The following is a 20018-nucleotide window of genomic DNA, read 5'->3' on the forward strand; positions in this document are numbered from 1 at the left end:
GTACCCCGCTGGTCACTGCCTGCCATTCCGAAATGGAGCCGTTTATCACTACCCTTTGTTTCCTATCAACCAACCAATTTTCAATCCAATCTAGTACTTTGCCCCCAATACCATGCGCCCTAATTTTACTCACTAACCTCCTGTGTGGGACTTTATCAAAAGCTTTCTGAAAGTCCAGGTACACTACATCTACTGGATTTCCCTCGTCCAACTTCATAGCTACATCCTCAAAAAATTCAAGAAGATTAGTCAAGCATGATTTCCCCATCATAAATCCATGCTAACTCTGTCCTATTCTGTTACTACTATCCAGATGTGCAGTAATTTCATCCTTTATAATAGACTCACCACTGAGGTCAGACTAACTGGTCTATAATTTCCTGCTTTCTCTCGCCCACCTTTCTTAAATGGTATAACATTAGCCACCCTCCAATCCTTAGGAACCGACCCCGAATCTATTGAACTCTGGAAAAACATAAAACAGAAAAAAGAAATACACTTCTTAAAGCTATAGTATCGTTACAGAAAGAATCTCTACTGCGGCAAAATTGTAAAAAATGGCCTGAAATTGTAACCCCCACTTCCCAACGTGGTTTGAGCTCCCCATTCACAAGGATAGGAGTGGAACTGTAAAAGGTTAAAGGGTTAGTGTTAAAGATGGTTTTAAGCTCCATTCGATCTGACAATGTCATATAGTCTTTGATGGGGAAGAGAGATATTTAGCTCAAGATCCTGATGGTGACGGATAAGCCAGAAAAATCTCTTGATTGACTAGTAAGATACAATAACCAAGACTATGTAACTAGTACCTTGATACGTTTCCCTTCTCATTAAGGCTCACTAGTGGTTCATCCTCTATGGTTGTTAACCAAATGGCCCTTTAGACTTACTATAAAAAGGAGGATTGGTGGACACACATCACCTCAGTTGATGTGGTCTATTTCATAGCACAAAAAAATAGGTTCAGGTTGGGTTTTCCGTATACACAGTTTATGATTGAAGATTGCCATTTTAGTCACTAACAGCCCTACCACAGAAAACGGATTCTGGCATCTCTTTGGTATGGAATCCAGAATGTACACATTAGAGCTTTTATGAATAGGTATGAATTTTGTTTATACATCTGGATAGTCAGGGTGAGAGGCAAGGCACCCCTATGCACATTGTCCTGGTACATCTTTGTTGGGTGGGGTGGACAACATTACTTTGGAGTGATCTGGTATCCTTGGATTGTTAATATTACAGAAGATTATGTCTAAAAGCTGCTTAATCTCCTTGGAACTTTCAAATGTCAAACTGTCAGAGAGGTGTCAAACCTGTCATGTTGTGTCAAAATATTTTATAGTGAATGAGAGTGTTTTTCTCAATAGATTATAGGTGGCAATGCTTTACCTCAAGTAACAGAACTTTGTTCTTTTCCCCTGTGTGTCTGGAAACTGTTGGATGACAAGTGAATTGGCATTGTAGATGAAGCAATGGAAGAATGTTGAATGGAACAATGGGTTGGTCTACGTTGGCATGGGATATGAAGGGTGTGTAGAGCTGGACAGGGTGGCATGGGGTGTCAGGGGCTTGAGGAATGGTAGAGGTCATTTGGTGGAATGGATAGAACAGGATGTAGAATCAGTTCTGGTGGTGATGAGGGACAGCTATGGAAGAAAATCCCTATTGGCAGTGATTTACAGTTCCCAAAATATGACATAACCATAACATAGGAAGAAGTATACAACAAAAAAAAGGGTGCTAGTGATGAAAGGATGGCAATAATCATGGATAATTTTAATCTACATCTAAAGTGTAAAAAAAAAACAATGGCAACAATAGCATGGATGGAATTCATGGAATACTTTCAATGTAATTTTTTAGATAGCATGTTCTGAAGCCAGCTAGAGAGCAGGTTATAGTAGACTTGATATTGAAATTAAAAGTAAGGATGCTATGCTTTTATTAGACAGGCATTGGTTAGACCACTTCTCCAATTCAGTCTCCTTATTAAACAAAGTGTGTAAAGGGGAATTCTAGTGAGCTTTGCTCAAAACCACTTCTTCTCATGTTTTCAGTGTATTTTTTAATGTTAATTCAGGATTCTGTTTGCCCTGATACAACACAGCCTACAAAACAAACACGATTTCCTCCAGCTCAAAATTGCAAGTCAGTTCAGTGTGCTAGTTTGGAAAGCCCCTACAAATTAAGCTAATTGTCATGGATTGGATTCCCTACAGTGTGGAAACAGGCCCTTTGGCCCAACAGTCCACACCGACCCTCCAAAGGGTAACCCACCCAGACCCATTTCCCTCTTAACTAATGCACCTAACACTATGGTCAATTTAGCATGGCCAATTCACCTGACCTGCACATCTTTGGACTATGGGAGGAAACCCGAGCACCTGGAGGAAACCCACGCAGACACAGGGAGAATATGCAAACTCCACACAGACAGTCACTGGGACCCTGGTGCTGTGAGGCAGCAGTGCTAACCACTGAGCCACCATGCCAATATGTTGGGCACCACATTTTAAATGAAATTCTCAAATCAAGAATATTTAATTAACAAATAATAAGACAAATATACACCAGTGAAGCCATTAAATGATTCAGTACGGATTTTCTAAAATAATTTTCAATCATGTTACTCTTCTAGGACTAGTTGCTCTTACTAAAAATGCTATTTTTGGTGATAAGCCTACTTTCAACTGAGCTGATAAAATTGCACCATTTTTTATACTCTTAAATACATCAGGGAGTATTGGTCAGTGGAAAGAATGAAAAGGGCTGAATTTTCAGCAGGATCTCAATGCTTGCTTTCTGGCAGCCATCTTGAGGGCCAGTATCGCCATAGCAGTCCATGACTCATTGACCTATCAGAGTGATGACTGATACAATGTTAAAGAGGGTCTGTGGGGTCAATTCCTCTCCACTAAACTTACCCTCTCATATTACCATGTGCAAATCACATTTAAACCCAGAAGGAAAAAGGGGTATCAGGCACTCACCTAGGATCATTGACTGATGGCCCTGGAGATCCAGGTTTTTTTTTTAGATTAGATTAGATTACTTACAGTGTGGAAACAGGCCCTTCGGCCCAACAAGTCCACACCGACCCGCCGAAGCGCAACCCACCCATACCCCTACATTTACCCCTTACCTAACACTAAGGGCAATTTAGCATGGCCAATTCACCTAACCTGCACATCTTTGGACTGTGGGAGGAAACCGGAGCACCCGGAGGAAACCCACGCAGACACGGGGAGAACGTGCAAACTCCACACAGTCAGTCGCCTGAGGCGGGAATTGAACCCGGGTCTCTGGCGCTGTGAGGCAGCAGTGCTAACCACTGTGCCACCGTGCCGCCCACAGGTTGTTGAGGTGATTCCACATTTGTCGACCTCATCTGCAATCTCCTTTCAGGCACCAGTCTGGCTGGGAGGGGACTTTCTACCCTGTCCTGGGAGGGACACACGGAGTCTTCCTGTTTCTGCTATTCCTGCTGAATTTTCTTGTTTTGCAGAAGTCCTGGCTGTCCTCAAGGTATTAAGTGCTGGTGTCCGTTTAAATATGGCATTAATACTGCATTTGTTTTCCTTAATGTGACTGACATACGAATGAATCGAGGTATGTTCATGTTAAGCTGAAGTAAACACACTGAAACACTTCCTCGGAGTGACCTCAAAGTGCCTGGGCTCACTCAGCATTTAGCTCTCACGGCTGCCAAAAGATCACGAGCAGTAGTAGATCCCTGCCCAAAAGGCTGTGGCTCCTGCTTTTAGTTTCAAGGGTGGGACCTGGAGGGCAGTTCAGGTTTAAAGTCAGAGAAACAATTTTCATAGAATACCTGCGATATGGAAGCAGGCCATTTGGCCCTTTTAGTCCACTCTAACCCTCTGTAGAGCACCCCACCCAGACCCAGTTTCCTAACCCCGCATTTCCAATGGTTAATCCACTTAGCCTAAGCCTCCTTAGACACTATGGATGATTTAGTATGGCCAATCTACCTAACCTGCACAACTTTAGACGGTGGAAAGAAAATAGAGCACCCGGAGGAAACCCAGGCAGACACAGGGAGAATGTGCAAACTCTACACAGACAGTTACCTGAGGCTGGTGCCAAACCTGGGTCCCTGGTGCTGTGAGGTGGCAATGTTAACCACTGAACCACCATGCTTTGCTCTGTCAGGTTCCCTAAGTTGCTTGATTCAATGAAGAATTTACATCTATGAGAACTTCAGTAGAAATTTGAATTGTAATTAATCCATCACATTTCCAAATGCATCTTTGACATAACTTCTTGTTTGCATCAAAGTGAAGAGGTAGAATATAAAAACCAGTTCTCAACGAAGAGAAATGGTTTTTTAAAAATAACAACAGGAAAGAGTTGAGGAAAAAGAGGAAACAGAAAACAGAAACCAACATATCCCATTATAAAAGATTAAAGTTTTAATCACATCTCTATGATACTGAACTCCTTTGGCTATAAATTCGGTGAGCATGATCTTAATCTCCTCAACTCCTGATGAAGGAATGGCGCTCAGAAAGCTAGGGCATCCAAATAAACCTGTTGGACTATAAACTGGTGTTGTGGGATTTTTAACTTTATCCACCCCAGTCCAAGGGGTAGTAGAAAGTGTGGATTGCAGATGCTGGAAATCAGAATCGAGAGTGTAGTTCTGGAAAAGCATCCGAGGAGCTGAAGAATTGACGTTTCGGGCATAATCTTTTCGTCAGGAAGGACTTATGCCCAAAACGTTGATTCTCCTGCTCCTTGGTTGCTGCCTGACTTGCTGTGCTTTTCCAGCATCACACTCTTGACCCCCACCTGGTCCAACACCGGCACCACCAACTCAACAGGAAAGAGGTAAGGTTTCTGTTTTGGGCACAATTGCCTATTCCAGTGCAAATTTATGAGCATTTTGAAGAGTTCCCATTCAAACTCATAGATATGTTACTGAACATAAAATTTGCTATGAACCATCAAAATAGGATGTTTTAAGGTATAATTTTAACAAAACATTGTCTTCACATATTTCAAAGTAATAGCTTGGTGATGTTTGATGAAAACAGTGCAAAATGGGTTTATCTCAAAAATAATATTGTAAGCAGACCTGAATTTTGGATTTAATTTGTTTAATCTGGCCATTTTTGAGATTCAATTTTTACAATATGTCAATATAGCTAGTCTAATAAAACTGAGACTTGTTTTGTGCCAATACATTATCTTTGAAACACGCCATTTTGTGTTGTCACACTATGTGTGACTCTCACCTGTCCAATGTTACCGCACCCGTAGGTCTGTGCTACCTATTCACTCACTAACTGGGGACACCTTTTCCCCACCTGCACTGGCACAAATCGTCATGCTAGCACTTTCATGTTGCTCAAACCCTTCTGTCATCTCATTCCAGGGAAAGAAATAGCCCACAATAGGATGGAGAGAGCCATGCCAGTTGCTGGGATGCACGGTGTGTGATTCCTCTCCTACGACAAGGAGAAAATCCTGGCACTGGCCAGTGAAGACTACAACTGTTCCTGTGGTGAGACCAGAACCCTATGTCCCAGCTGCTATTGTTGTGCTCCTCTCGCACTGCTGTCACTGTGAATGTGCTCTTAACTTGCTTGAACTTCTAGCCCTTATTTGCGATGCATTCTCAGTGGTGTCTCCCAAAGGTACTAACGGAATCCACATTGTCGTCATTGTCCAGAAGGCAGCCCCACAAGACATCTCCTTCGCCTTTGAGGATGGAGCCACCGATCCCACACCGACAAGACTAAGCTCCACCAGCTCAGATACTGACAGCTTGGTAGCTGTTTCAGTGAGATTAGAGATAGGAGAACATGCTGCTGAGCACATCATTAACACATCTCCACAGGTCATTGAGGAAGATATGCCTCAGGTCACTGGCACTCGAAAGGCTGCCAAAGAATCCCATGGTGTTTGGGCTTCATACAAGTGCATAGACAGGCATAGGAGCAGCAGGTAGGTTTGGCCTAGTGACTAGGCAAAATGACTCAATGTTTAGAGGACTGCGCCAATGCCGTTAGAACTTGCTGCCTCTGGCAGAGGAGTGTTTGGCTTCCTCCATGGAGAACCAGATCCAGCAGCTGCAGGGTCTGCAGGATACATTGTGGGCCCTGGTCTCCCCAGGGTCTGGCTGTTGGTGCTCGGCACTGCCAGCAAGGAGGCAGGGGACCCAGGGACCTCCACCTCACTCCAGCTGCCCTATCCCCACAGGGAGACAGGGCAAAGTCGAAAGGCACCGAGTGAGAGCTGGACCAACACAGGCGGTCAAACCCGAGGAGGGTGCAAATACCTCGGGAGAGGACACTCAATGTGCCTGACCCTCTGAATAAAAATTATCCAAGAGTTGTACAGCCAAAGCTCAGAGGCCACCAGGCTTCAGTGTAGGGCAGGCTCCCTCCAACCCAACTCTGAAACTGAGATCACGCCAAGACATGGTGGAAGGGAAAGGAAGAAGATCCTTCTGAGGGCACGTGCCAGCATGGGGTGAAAGTTTGTTGTAAATATGTTGACACATCTGTAAATAAATGTTTACTCATCACCAACCACTGTGTGAGCGGGTGATTGTCATTCTGGCTGCAAGCACAAGAATGAAGGGACAGAGTCTCACCATCCTTAATGCTGTGCGATGTTTTACTGTGCGAGGTGTGAATTGAGCTTCCCCTGCTCCCTGCTCCAGTCCCCATCCTCACAGAATGAAGCACTGATGCTCCCCTCTCCCAGTGAGCTGACAGCCATTTTCAATCCCATTGTGCATTTACAATCTGGATGACGATGGAAGGAAACGGAGGGAGTTACAGACTCAGCTCTCAGTTGAAGTGATTCCCCCCTCCCCTCACCAATCTTTGAATTTCACTCTTGGTTGATCACCCATCAACCCAGATATTCCCTACATTCCCACCCGCCCCTTTATTTAATTGTTCATCTCCACTTTTTACCCATGAGCTCCAGGCATATCGAGCTATCAGACCAGACCGCGCTGTCCTCCCATCAAAGCAAGGATGGTGATGACTGTCAGTGACCCACTCTCCTGGATCATTACCCCTTTTCCTTCCCATAATCTATCATATTGCACCCGCCTGCCCTGCAAAACCCCTTATGTTGACTGCCACATCCTCCGCAGTTGTTATCCCCCCTGCATCCCAACATACCGCCTTCAAAGAACAAAGAAAATTTACAGCCCAGGAATAGGCCTTTCGGCCCTCCAAGCCTGAGCTGATCCGAGTCCAATGTCTAAATGTATCGCCAATTCCTAAGCATCTGAATCCCTCTGCTCCCCACCTACTCATCCATCTGTCCAGATGCATCTTAAATGAATCTACCATACCTGCCTCTACTACCTCTGCTGGCAATGCGTTCCAGGCACCTCTCAGCCTCCGTGTAACGTACTTGCCGCATATATCCTCCTTAAACTTTTCACCTCTCACCTTGAACACGTGACCTTTTGCTATTGAATCCCTCACCCTGGGAAAAAGCTTATCTCTGTCTACCATGTCTATACCCTTCATGATTTTGTAGATCTCAATCAGGTTTCCCCCCCCCCATCTCTTTTTTTCTAGTGAAAACAATCCTAATCTACTCAACCTCCCTTCATAGCTAGCACCTTCCATACCAAGCAACATCCTTGTAAACCTTCTCTGCACCCTCTCCAAAGCGTCCACAGCCTTTTGGTAATGTGGCGACCAGAACTGTACACAGTATTCTAAGTGCAACCGAGCCAAAGTCTTGTACAATTTTAACATGACCTGCCAACTATTATACTCAATACCCCGTATAATATACAATTTGCCTTCTTGACCACTTTATCCACCTGTGCAGCCACCTTTTGGGTACAATGGACCTGAATTCCCAGATCCCTCTGCTCATCAAGTTTTCCCAAGGCTCTTCCATTTACAGAATAGCTGGCTCTAGAATTAGACTTCCCAAAATGCATTACCTCACATTTGCCTGGATTGAACTTTATCTGCCAATTCTCTGCCCAATTCTCCAGTCTATCTATATTCTGCTGCATTCTTTGACAGCCCCCTATGCTTTCTGCTTCTCCACCAATCTTCGTGTCATCTGCAAACTGACTGATCAGACCAACAATGCTGTCTTCCAGATCATTTATGTATATCACAAACAACAGTGGCCCCAACACTGACCCCTGTGGAACACCACTGATCACCTTTCTCCATTTTGAGAAATTCCCTTCAACTACTACTCTCGGTCTCCTGTTGCTCAACCGGTTCTTTATCCCCTAGCTAGAACACCCTGCACACCATGTGACTTCACTTTCTCCATTAGACTACCATGGGGAATCTTATCAAAGCCCTTACTAAAGTCGTGTGTCACCTTGTGTCTACAAAAAGACATCTCACCAATTGTGTTTCATAAAGGTGAAGTTAGCAAATCCCTGCTAACCAAAACTGTAATCAATTAAACTCTCTACCATCCCACAAACATACGCCTACACACATGCACCTCGGAAGCCAAAACTGCACACTTTTGCTTTCTGCAGTATGCTGATTGCTGTGACATCCCAGTTTTCTGGAAAACTTTGCAAATGGCAAATTCATTAATGATGCAAATATTTTATAACGGGAGTCAGTTGAATAGCTTCCAAAAATATAATATGTACAGTAGAAGATAAAATAATGGACATTAATAATATAAAGATGTCATACTGGAAAAATGCTTTAAATAAAAGAATAGATACATAAAATGTGTCACTTTTTTATAAGGCTCTCCTCCAGCAGTGCAATGGTCATAACAATGAAACTTCACATTCAAACACTCCAGAATACAACATAGGAAACAATGGCAAGTAGTGCACCATTTCCAATCCAGGGAATACAGTTTCAGTGCATGATCGACATCTTGCCTTTTTTTAATTCAGTTTTTGTTTTGACATTTTCTTTAAGTTTTCTATTTGTTTCATGGAAGATTAGGAAAAATTAACAACACATGCTTTCGAGTTTAACTGTAATTTATAGAAACTAATTTCTACTTGCTACTGAATGTTACTACTAGTAAATTCTCAGTTTTCACATGGGTTGCATTCTTGGAAGAACTCACAAAGGGCAAGGTGCGTAAATGGTGACCATTCCTAAATAAAAGGACCAATTGAATAAGTTGCACCCTTTGAAAGTGAAAGTTGGAGTGGCAATGGGTGAAATAGTACACTGAATGGTTTGTGTAGTTAAGTAAACTTGCAAATGGCAGCCATGCAAATGGTGGGACTCCACTATAATTTAGCAAATGTGTTACTCCAATCGGATTTTCATTTTGCACAGCCAAGAGAAAAAGCTTAGAACTCAGAGGAAGAGTAAGTAATCGGATGTGAAATCCTGTTGCAATGGATTAGGCAATGATAAAAATGACAGTCTCCTTTAAGTGATTTCTGTTGTAGCCTCAATCCAATTCCTAGTGGGTATGGACTCCATGGGCAGCACCCAATTACAACTAATTGGGACCATGTGAAACCTCTTTGAGAGTGCACTTACATGACTCATGTTTGGCATTGGTACAACATGGGTTTTGTTTTGCACCAAATCAATGTTAAGGCTCAAGGTATATCCAAATGATAAATAAGTGAGATTCCACTTCCAGTGTCAGGTCTCACTGATTCCAAACTCAGGCTGCACTTACATTACAAGCCTGTTAATCATGTAAAGCAAAGACCCCTCACATTGTGGAAAAGCAAAATGCAGTAGGAATACTGATCAGAATTTCACATTAAAGGGTGCAATTGAGGTAGAACAAAGAGAGTTTTACTCTGTACCTCACCATTGCAACATCATGGTCAGCACAGGAAAAATACAAATGTCACTAAAAGCATTAAATCAGCCAAAACTGTATAGCTCTGTAAAATATGCAACTGGAAAAGTACAGTATCCACATAATTCCATATAAGTCCAAATGGGATAAAAAGAGTTAGATTCTCTAATGGTTAAATTATGCCCTCATGTGGAGGAAGAAAGTATGCCACAAATACAGAAAAGTTGAGTTTGAAAAGAAATGATTACTCTTGTGAAATATGGTGCAGTATTAATGATAGGATCGATCGTCTGAGTGTGCATTAGACTTTAAAAAAATCATAGCAATGGGCCAGCAGGTTAAAATTGTTCTGAAAACTTCAATATTTTTCCAGTGGTTCAGACAGCAATGAACTTGCTGCCTTGCAATCAGCAATACTCCATGGCCACAAGACTGTCACAGGCCATCCTTACAGTGTGACAAACACAGCCTCAATTCTCCAAAGTCTCATCAGGAATTCAAGTAACAATATAAGAGAGCTTATTATTTTATTGGCAAAAGGCTGCAAAGAGGAAGTGACAAGAGTAAAAGTGTATTTTTAACATGAAAAAAACCCAGATGCTGACCAGAGTGCAGAAAACAGGTCTAACCACAGATGACTGTGATTAAAATTTGGAGTCAATTACAATCATTTAAACTTGTAATACCAGATCAGTTACTTGTCACTCTACTAAGGCTGGATTTATGGGACCGTATGGTTCCTGTCCTCTCGGGGTTTAGGGAGGGGTGGGGGGGGGGGGCAGTGTAAAAATCAACCCATTGAATTATAGATGTTCTGCACAAAAAAGGTAACAAATAAAATTTACCTTCACTTGCTTTATAACTAAAATTATTTCTGAGAATGATATCAAAACTCATTCATGCCTTGATTACTCATGAATGACGTGTTGAATAATAAACACAGCACTATCACACTTCCTTGCTTTTACTTTGTGGATCCTGAACATTGGAGGCATTCCAAATTGCAACAAAGTTTTGAAAAATCAGCATTTCTCTATAATCACAATCTGAAATCTTGAAATAAGCGAAAATCCAAGATTTTTGTTTGTGCAGATTAATCATCTGAGTTTATAGACAAATTATTTTCACATAAAAATATACTGATTAATTTGACTTAAAGCTGTTGCAAAGATGCAAGAAATCTAGAAAATTCAAGGACTTTTGTTCTCAGCTATCCTATATTTCACAGCAATCTTAGAAATTCTGAGATGAAATGGAAAACATAAGTTAAATGCCTCCTATTATTACTACATTACACAATGGCCAAAAAAGTCCTTAGCATGCAACCCTGGAAATGAAGCCAAGGCATCACCTACTTATGTTGCCCCCAGCGGATCATTCACAGGCACTTAAATGCTTTATGCACACAAAAAACATCACGGTAGATAAAACTCCAACATCTGCCCATTCTGATAATCTGGCAGATACTTTTTCCAAAGACACCTTTCATGAGCATCAACTCGCTCTGTAAGAGAATTTCTGAATCTCTCTTTCCTGCACCCAGTTTAATCCCCTGGCACAGACTCTTGCAGTGGTCAAATCCACCAGTTTGGAGAAAACGTGAGGACTGCAGATGCTGGATACATGTGGATGAAGAAGGAGAACGTCTTCAGGATGGATTAGAAACTGGCTTTCTGGAAGAAGGCAGCGAGTGGTGGTTGATGGAAAATATTCAGTCTGGAGTCCTGTTACTAGTGGCGTTCCACAAGGATCTGTTTTGGGACCACTGCTGTTTATTATTTTTATAAATAACTTCGACACAGGTGGATGGATTAGTAAATTTGCAAACGACACTAAAGTTGGTGGAGTAGTGGACAGTTTGGAAGAATGTTACAGGTTGCAGGGAGATTTGGATAAACTACAGAATTGGGCTGAGAGATGGCAAATGGAGTTCAATGCAGCTAAATGTGAGGTGATGCACTTTGGGAAGAATAACAGGATGGCAGAGTACTTGGTCAATGGAAAGATTCTTGGTAGTGTGGATGTGCAGAATGATCTTGGAGTCCATGTGCATAGATCCCTGAAAGTTGCCACCCAGGTGGGTAGTGCTGTTAAGAAGGTGTGTTAGGTTTCATTGGTAGAGGGATTGAGTTCCGGAAACGCAATGTCATGCTGCAACTATACAAAACACTGGTGCGGCCACACTTGGAATATTGTGTACAGTTCTGGTCCCCATATTTCGGGAAGGATGTGGAAGCATTGGAAAAGGTGCAGAGGAGATTTACCAGGATGTTGTCTGGTCTGGAGGGAATGTCTTATGATGAAAGGCTGAGAGACTTGGGTCTGTTCTCATTGGAAAGAAGGCAGCTAAGGGGGGATTTGATAGAGACATAGAAGATGATCAGAGGATTAGAAAGGGTAGACAGTGAAAGACTTTTTTCCTAGGATGATGACATCAGCTTGTATGAGACGGCATAACTACAAATTGAGGGGTGATAGACTTAAGACAGATGTCAGAGGCAAGTTCTTTACGCAGAGAGTGGTAAGGGTGTGGAATGCCCTACCTGCTAATGTAGTCAACTCAGCCACATTAGGGAGATTTAAACAATCCTTAGATAAATACATGGATGATTTTGGGATACTGTAGGGGGACGAGCTGAGAATAGTTCACAGGTCAGTGCAACATCGAGGGCTAAGGGCCTGTTCTGCGCTGTATTGTTCTATGTTCTATGTTCTAGGGTGCGCATCCTTGGAAGGGCTTATGCCTGAAACATCGATTCTCCTGCTCCTCAAGATGCTTCCTGACCTCCACGTTTTAATGTGCCACGTTTTGACTCCACCAGTTAGAGGATGGCATATGTCATAATGCCTGGTATGCTTATTTCCAACACAATATCAGAGTGCCACAGTGGGAAATCCTATTCCTAATATAGTCTCCTTGATGATATTTGCTGTATTAGGTTCAGCCAGATGTTCCACCCTTGCAAATTGGGCCAAAAATTAGAAATGTGCTGGAAATACATAACAACCAGATCCTTGCTATTTTTAGATCGATTCAATGCACATGAGAAACCAACAGAACTCACCCTACCTTTTAGGTGATTGTGTTTAATTGCTATCAAGAATCATTATTTTACAAAAGTCAGCACTCAACAGTAAGCATACACATAAACAAACATGACATGGTATGATTATTAGTTCTCAATATTAAATTAAATTATATAGGAGTACTCTTCAGAATATTTTCAGTTCAGTTCTATTGTACAATAACAACACCTTGCATCTGTACAGCACCTTTAACATTGAAAGATGTCTTAAAATGCAATTCAGCAACATAATCAAACATTAAAAGTGTTGTGGCATTGGGGTGGGAAACATCCTCAAAATGTAGTCAAGGCATAGGCTCTGGGAAGAGTTTTAAATAAGGAAACAGAGTTGGAGAAACAGATATTTAAGAGTATGGGGCTCAAATGGCTAAAAGTAGAGCTGCCAATGGTGAGACAACAGAGGCCAGAATCAAGTGAGCATGAAATTCAGGGAGCAAGATGTAGATCTACGGAGGAGTAAGAACTTGAAGAGATAAGCTGAAGTTCACAAAGTCCATGTAAAAAATGAATGGGCATTTGAATAAGCTTGTCTATATCAGGTAAGTAGAGAAGATGATGGAGTGGTAGAGTCATCTTTTTACACATAAAGCAGTCTTAGATAGTTTAAACCGGACTTAGTATGTTCATAGAGATGTACAGTATGGAAACGGACCCTTTGGTCCAACCCATCCATGCCGACCAGATATCCCAACCCAATCTAGTCCCATCTGCCAGCAACTGGTCCATATCCCTCCAAACCCTTCCTATATATATACCTATCCAAATGCCTCTTAAATGTTGCAATTGTACCAGCCTCCACCACTTCCTCTGGCAGCTCATTCCATACCCATACCACCTTCTGTGTGAAAAAGTTACCCCTTCGGTCTCTTACCTAAAACCTACGATCTCTAGTTCTGGACTCCCCGACCCCAGGGAAAAGACTTTGCCTATTTACCCTATCCATGCACTTCATAATTTTGTAAACCTCAATAAGGTCACCCCTCAGCCTCCGACGCTCCAGGGAAAACTGCCCCAGCCTGTTCAGCCTCTCCCTAAAGCTCAAATCCTCCAACCCTGGCAACATCCTTGTAAATCTTTTCTGAACCCTTTCAAGTTTCACAACATCTTTCCGAAAGGAAGGAGACCAGAATTGCATGCAATATTCCAACAGTGGTCTAACCAATGTCCTGTTCATGAGATCCTTGGGTATGGTCACATGTCCAATGATCGGAAAAATGTACACATTTCTGTCACATGCTGTGATGATTGTTTGACTATTGTTGCAGCTAATCATTGTTTGGATAAAATCCCAGACATTTCTAGAGATTACTGGAGGTGTAGTGGACAGCGAAGAAGGTTACCAGAGATTACAACAGGATCTTGATCAGATGGGCCAATGGGCTGAGAAGTGGCAGATGGAGTTTAATTTAGATAAACGTGAGGTGCTACATTTTGGGAAAGCAAATCTTAGTGGGACTTAAACATTTAATGGTAAGGTCCTAGGGAGTGTTGCTGAACAAAGAGACCTTGGAATGCAGGTTCATAGCACCTTGAAAGTGGAGTCGCAGGCAGATAGAATAGTGAAGAAGGCGTTTGGTATGCTTTCTTTTATTGGTCAGAGTATCGAGTACTGGAGTTGGAAGGTCATGTTGCGGCTGTACAGGACACTGGTTAGGCAACTGTTGGAATATTGCATGCAATTCTGGTCTCCTTCCTATCGGAAAGATGTTGTGAAGCTTGAAAGGGTTCAGAAAAGATTTACAAGGATGTTGCCAGGGTTGGAGGATTTGAGCGAAAGGGAGAGGTTGAATAGGCTGGGGCTGTTTTCCATGGAGCGCGGAGGCTGAAGGGTGAACTTATAAAGGTTTACAAAATCATGAGGGGCATGGTTAGGGTAAATAGATGAAGTCTTTTCTCTGGTGTGGGGGAGTCCAGAACTAGAGGGCACAGGCTTAGGGTGAGAGGAGAAAGATATAAAAGAGACCTAAGGGACAACTTTTTCAGGTGCGTGTTTGGAATGAGCTGCCAGAGGAAGTGGTGGAGGCTGGTACAATTGCAACATTTAAAAGGCATCTGGGTGGGTATTTGAATAGGAAGGGTTTGGAGGGATATGGGCCAGGTGTTGGCAAGTGGGACTAGATTGGGTTAGCATTTCTGGTCGGCATGGACGAGTTGGACAGAAGGGTCTGTTTCCTGCTGTACGTCTCTATGTATAAACTCAGCTCAATGGACTTAGGAATTGCAGAATGATAAAGCAGATAACTCATTCAGGTCTTTGAAAATGCATTCAATTTGGTTCTACCCCATTGTTCTGTCTCCATAGCCTAAGAAACATTTCGTTTTCCATATTCAATTCAGTAGACTTACATTGTGGTTTTAGGTTAAAAATCACACAACACCAGGTAATAGTCCAACAGGTTTAATTGGAGGCAGTAGCTTTTGGAGTGCCGCTCCTTCATCAGGTGGTTATAACCTGGTGTTGTGTGATTTTTAACTTTGTACACCCCAGTCCCACACTGGCATCTCCAAATCATTGTGATTTTAATTCTCTTTCAGAAAATCATTGCTGAACCTGCTTTCGCCACTCTTTTGTGTATTCAAAATCATAATAACTATGATTTTAACTTCCTCGTGTCACCCTCTGGTTCCATGATCTCTAACACTAACCTTTCTTCCACGAGTAACAGTTTTCCCTCATTCATTCCACCAAAACCCTTCAGGATTTCAAACACCTCCCATTATCAAATCTCACCTTAACCTTCTTGGCTCTCAGGAGATCATTATTGCTGGGTAAATATTCTGGAGGTTTGATCCATTGCCATAGGATTTGGAGTGTTTCAAGCAGAAGGCTCATTACCATCTTTTCGAAGGAACAAGGGATGGGCAACAAATATACTCTTATCAACAATGTCTTCTCCCGAAAGCAGTTATCAAGTCAATGATCCCAATCTTGCTCCTCAGCATGGCCCTTACTTTGTTTCATTCCTAACTGGGACAAAGTTGTCATTCAGCTCCTCAAACATTCTTGCTTCCTAAGCTACCAGTCACCTAAGTTGTTCCATGTAACTTATGGGCGGCACGGTGGCACAGTGATTAGCACTGCTGCCTCACAGCGCCGGAGACCTGGGTTCAATTCCCGCCTCAGGCGACTGACTGTGTGGAGTTTGCACGCTCTCCCTGTGTCTGCATGGGTTTGCTCCGGTTTCCTCCCACAGTCCAAAGATGTGCAGGTCAGGTGAATTGGCCGTGCTAAATTGCCCGTAGAGTTGGGTAAATGTAGGGGTATGGGTGGGTTGCGCCTTAATGGATCGGTGTGGACTTGTTGGGCCGAAGGGCCTGTTTCCACACTGTAAGTAATCTAATCTAATCTTCATCTGTGGTTTTTTTCATTAAATTCACTTATGAGATGAAAGGATTACTGGCAAGGCCAGCATTCGTTGCCCATTCCTAACTGCTCTTGAGAAAGTGGTGGTCAGCTGCTTTCTTGTACTGCTGCAGTCTACATGCTGTTGGTACTGTAAGCAGGGAGATCCAGGATATTGACCAAGCAAACTGGAACGTAGCTTCAAGTTAGGATGGTTTGAAACAGAGCTTCGAGATGGTAGGGTTTCCATGTATCTGCTGCCCCCAGAACTTCCAGATGATGAATGTTGAGGGTATGTAAGATGCTGTTGAATAAAGAATGACGAGTTGTTGGTTGCACAAGGACTGCATGGTCATCACCACTACCACTAATGTCATGGAAAAACACAACGACAACAGGTTGATTGGTGAGGACAAAGAAAGAAGGTTTTTTTCCCCTCTTGTTGGTTTTCTCATCACTTGCAGTAGGTCCCTTCTGGTAGGCATGTCCCTCAGGTCTCAGCAAACTTGGTCAGTTTTGGTGCCACCAAGCTACATTCGATTATGAATATTGAAGTTTCACCAACCAGGGTACGTTCTGTGCTCCTGCTATACTCAGTGCTTTTTCTTAGTGGTTTTCAATATGGAGGAGTATTGATTCACCAGCTCAAGGAGGGTGTTAAATAGTAAATCGTCAGGGGTATGTTTGGCCATGTTTGACCTAATGCCACAAGACTTCATGGGATTCAGGGTCAATGTGGAGGACTCCTTCTTGACTGTATGGTACTGTGATATTAAACCACATTTCCTCCAATCTTCAGTTCTGAAGAAGTGTCAGATTAGATTCAAAATGTTAACTCTTTCCACAGATGTTATCAGACCTGCTGAGTTTCTCTAGCACTTGCAATTTTTTAAACCTTCATTCACAATTAGAATTTCTCATTCATGACAAAATTTTTGTGAATCATTTTATCATTTCTGTATTTAGGGATGGGATTCCTTCAAATTATACACAATACCTGCCTTAATGTTTATTTATCCTATATATAAAACCCCAAAAGCATTTCTATATATAATCCCACCATTAAGGATGTTCGTCCTGCTAAATTCTGTTGCAAACCATATGTTTATATATCCTATATGATCTCAGGATGGGAGAATGACTGTCAATCCTAGGAATTAAGAATTAACCATATAATGTGGTTCTGGAGTTGGATGATTAGATTACTTATAATGTGGAAACAGGCCCTTTGGCCCAACAAGTCCACACCAACCCTCTGAAGAACAACCCACCCAGACCCATGCCCTTACATTTACCACTTCACCTAACACTACGGGCAATTTAGCATGGCCAATTCACCTAACCTGCACATCTTTGGACTGTGGGTGGAAACCCACGCAGCCATGGGGAGAATGTGCAAACTTCTCACAGACAGTTGCCTGAGGTAGGAATTGAATCCGGGTCTCTGGCTCTGTGAGGCAGCAGTGCTAACCACTGAGCCACCGTGCTGTCCATGATGGTAAGTGTTACAGGTTCCCGTCCCTTAACTGGATCAATCAGAATTTGTTCACTTGCCAGCTTAGCTACATCCTCCTGCAATATCTAATATTCTTTCCTACAGGTTGTAGCATTATCACGAGTGACTGTTTAAGGGATATAAGGAATAAGAGCAGAAGTAGGTCATATGGCCTCTTTTATGGTTTCAACTCCACTTTCTTACTCTGTACCCCAAAACACTCCTGTAGTCTTAAAATTCCGTCTAAGGCCACCTTAAATATATTTAATGACCCAATCTCCACCGTTCTCTAGAGTAGAGCATTCCAAAAACTAATGACCCTCAGCTCTACCTTAAGTGACAGATCCCTTTTTTTGAAACAGTGCTCCCTAATTCTACATTCCTCAATGAGGAGAAACATGGACTGGGCACCTACTTCATTCAGTCTCCTCAGAATTGTATATATTTCAATAAGACCATCCTTGTAAACTCCAATGACTGTCAGCTAAACTTGCTCAATCTTTTCTCATATAGTAAATCCAAGTCACCAGTGAAGAGATGTAATCAGGAATCCACCTTTGAAAGCAAAAATTCTAGAGATTCAAGGATCCTTTAGAGCCATGCAGGTTTTGTGGAATAGAGACAGGTCACATGAGACAAGACCCAGATACCTTATAAAATGTATTTGCTGGTTGAAGACACCTTAATGAACTACAAGAATATTATGGCCAATGATCAGAGCCACTATCTGTGTATAGTTGCATTCATTAAATAATAACACTTGAATTGTAGGTGATGATTTTGACTATTTAAGAAATTTCTGTGGAACACAAATACAAATTGGTTCCTGGGAAAGGAAATAACATTCTGGATTTTTTTTCTACCACCCAAGAAAGGTTTACTCAATACAGCAATTAATTCTAGTGGGTCAAGTGGGATTCCCTACTACTGTAAGCAGTGGGGGCTATGTCATTGAATACATTCAAGGCTGAGTTAGCCCAATATTTGATCTACAATAGAGTCATACATCACGGAAACAGACCCTTCCGTCCAAATCATCTGCGCTGACCACACATCTGAATCTGACGCCCCCAACCTAGGCTTGGTTATGTGCCCTAACACCACTAGGTATTATCCCTTTTAAGGGGAGGTGATGACTTAGTGGTATTATTACTGGCCTGTTAATCCAGAGACCCAGATAATGTTTTGGGGGATCTGGGTTCGAACCCCACCATGGCAGATGGTGAAATTTGAATTCAATAGAAAAAAAGTCTGGAATTAAATGTCTAATGGTGACCTTGAGTTGACTGTCAGGAGAAACCCATCTAGTTCACTAATGCCCTTTAGGGAAGGAAATTATCATCCTCACCTGGTCTGGCTGACATGTGATTCCAAACCCATAGCAAAGTGGTTAACTCTTAACTGTCCTCTGGCAATAAATGCTGCCTAGCCAGCAACACCCTCATCCTTTGAATGAATGAATAAATAATGATTTTATAAACCTCTATAAGGTCATCTTCAGCCTCTGATGCTCCAGGGAAAAAAGCCCCAGCATATTCAGCCTTTCCCTAAAGCTTCCAGTCCCGGCAAGATCCTTGTAAATCTTTTTGTACCCTCTCAATAGAAGGATGACCAGAATTGTATCTAATATTCTAAAACTGGCCTCACCAATGTCCTGTACAGCCGCAACATGATGTCCCAACTCCTGTACTCAATGTTATGACCAATGAAGACAAGTGAACCAAATGCCTTCTTCACTACTGTGTCTACCTGTGACTCTACATATGGTAAGTTATCAGGGACAAGACAGGAAAGCGAGGTAAAAGCTGAAATCAGATCAGCCAACACAATGTTAGAATGGATATGAACTGGCCAATTACCTATTTTTGCTCCTATTTATGTTCTCGTAAGAGGGACTCTTTCCACTTCCAATTCCATTTGGATTTAGCACCTCTCCCCCCTTGATGGTTTACATTGTCCTTAGCAGGCTTTGCATGTAAATAATTCAGTTGGAAAATATGGCTGATTTGCTGGTGGTAGTAAGTAGATGAAAAAATGGGTGATTTGACACTGTGAAGTCAAAGCATTCAGGTGTGTGTAAGAACATGTCTGATATATATATATATATATATATATATATAAAGGAACACTTAGTCTTTGAGGATAGAATGATCACTGATAAAAAGTCACAATTTGGATGCCCTGATGAAGGCATGGTTAGTGAGCCAGGGCAGTAACAATTGGAGAATGACAATTGTCAACCACCTGATGAAAGAGCAGTGCTCTGAAAGCAAGTGCTTCCAATTAAATCTGTCGGATTATAACCTGGTGTTGTGTGACTTTT

The 20018-nt window shown here is 42.2% G+C and overlaps 1 protein-coding gene across 1 annotated transcript in view; it reads right to left on the bottom strand.

Annotated features, from left to right (window-relative positions):
* The window catches only part of alpk1 (alpha-kinase 1), a 148489-nt gene that overhangs the window by 127217 nt on the left and 1254 nt on the right, over positions 1-20018 (bottom strand). The gene's annotated exons all lie outside the window — the stretch shown is intronic.

Source organism: Chiloscyllium plagiosum, chromosome 1 (assembly GCF_004010195.1).
Source record: "Chiloscyllium plagiosum isolate BGI_BamShark_2017 chromosome 1, ASM401019v2, whole genome shotgun sequence".
Classification (NCBI taxonomy): domain Eukaryota; kingdom Metazoa; phylum Chordata; class Chondrichthyes; order Orectolobiformes; family Hemiscylliidae; genus Chiloscyllium; species Chiloscyllium plagiosum.